The following is a 2,005-nucleotide window of genomic DNA, read 5'->3' on the forward strand; positions in this document are numbered from 1 at the left end:
GATGGGTATTAGAAAAAAGCTTCATCCGAAGGAGACAAATGATGGTAAAAAAGTAATGTATGCAAAAGCATGTTTCTCTATGACACCAAATGAAAAATCTATCTTTTGTGTTGTCCTAAAGGATACAAAAATACCATATCGTTGTGCATCAAATATTTCAAGATGTGTTAACATAGCTGAAAGGAAAGTTTATGGTTATAAGAGTCACGATGCACATTTCATGCTACATTATTTGCTTCAAGTTGCAGTGAGAAGTACAATGTCTAGCCAAGTTGCCCATCCTATAATTCGTCTATGTTCATTTTTTTCGTTGTCTATGCCAAAAAGTTATTGATGTGCAGGATTTGGATATCTTACAATCAGAGATTACAGAAACACTTTGTCTCACTTTGTCAATTCGAGACCATTTTCCTTCCTAGTTTCTTTGATGTAATGGTCCATTTGCCTATACATCTAGTGAATGAGTTAAGATTGGGAGGGCCAGTTTAATATCGGTGGATGTATTTTCCAGAAAGATATTTGGGTAAATTGAAGAGTTATGTTCGTAATAGAAGTCGTCCAGAAGGTTGTAATGCTGAGGGATACTTGGTTGAAGAATGCTTGACTCTATGCTCATGATATTTACATAGTGGTGCGGAGACAAGGTTTAATAGAATGACAAAAAACATTGATAGATGTGACCCTTGTGCAGTTGAGAGTCTGAATTATTTTTCAACCATTGGTCATCCTATTAGAGGAAATAAAAATGGTAAAATAATTTCTATAGATTTGAAGACAAGAAGCCAAGCCCACCGATACATCTTGTTTAACTGCGATGAAGTTGAACAATTCATTAGGTAAATAAGTCTAATTCTACCCTATTTTAATAGTCTGCAAGTTGTTCGAAATTTATTATAACACTGTTATTTATGTTTTAGAGAACATGAAGATGACATCACAAAAATCAATAAAAGAAAGAGGTGGAGCAAAGCAAAGAGTCAGGGTGAAGATTTCATTGAATGGTTCAAAGTACGTGCTTTGAAGGATGATGTATCTATCGAGCTTCAAGAGCTTTCAAGAGGACCAAATATTGTTGCAAGACGCTTTTCTGGCTATGTCATTAATGGTTACCAATTTCATACCAAACAATGTGATGCCAAACGCAAAACACAAAATAGTGGCGTGACACTAGTTTCAATAACTCAAAGCTTTGCAAGTACTAAAGATGGAAATCCGACAACAAAGCCATTAATTTATTATGGATCAATTACTGAAATCCTTGAGCTAGACTACTATGGCAGTTTCAAATTTGTGCTCTTTAGGTGTAATTGGTTTGAAGTTGAAGAAGATAAGTATGGGTTAATATGTGTTTACTTCAATAAAAGATGCTACAAAAATGACCCCTTTGTGTTGGCTTCTCAAGTCAAGCAATGCTTTTACATTCAAGATCCTCTTAATTCAGATAGAAATTATGTTTTGAAGAATATTCCTAGAGACTATTTTGATATGCAAGAGGATTCACATTTGAATAACCAGGAATTATATCAAAATGAGCCACCAGATCATGCAGTAAATCTATCTATAGTTGATGAAAGATCTGGATTTCAATTGGTTAGGGGTGACTTGCCACCAACTATCGCTGAAAATCCTTTGCTTGTGCCAAATAAGATACAAACTGAAGATTCTGATCATGATCACACTTTATGGGACAACATAGAATAATTTAGTTTTAAAAATTAGTCTCTTATTTTATTAATTTTGTAAGTATATAGCATTTTTCCTCATAGAAATTATGTTTTGAAGAATATTCCTAGACTCTATTTTGATATGAAAGAGGATTCACATTTGAATAACCAGGAATTATATCAAAATGAGCCACCAGATCATGCAGTAAATCTATCTATAGTTGATGAAAGATCTGGATTTCAATTGGTTAGGGGTGACTTGCCACCAACTATCGCTGAAAATCCTTTGCTTGTGCCAAATGAGATACAAACTGAAGATTCTGATCATGATCACACTTTAT

The sequence above is a fragment of the Lupinus angustifolius genome, chromosome LG06 (assembly GCF_001865875.1).
Source record: "Lupinus angustifolius cultivar Tanjil chromosome LG06, LupAngTanjil_v1.0, whole genome shotgun sequence".
In the NCBI taxonomy this organism is placed as follows: domain Eukaryota; kingdom Viridiplantae; phylum Streptophyta; class Magnoliopsida; order Fabales; family Fabaceae; genus Lupinus; species Lupinus angustifolius.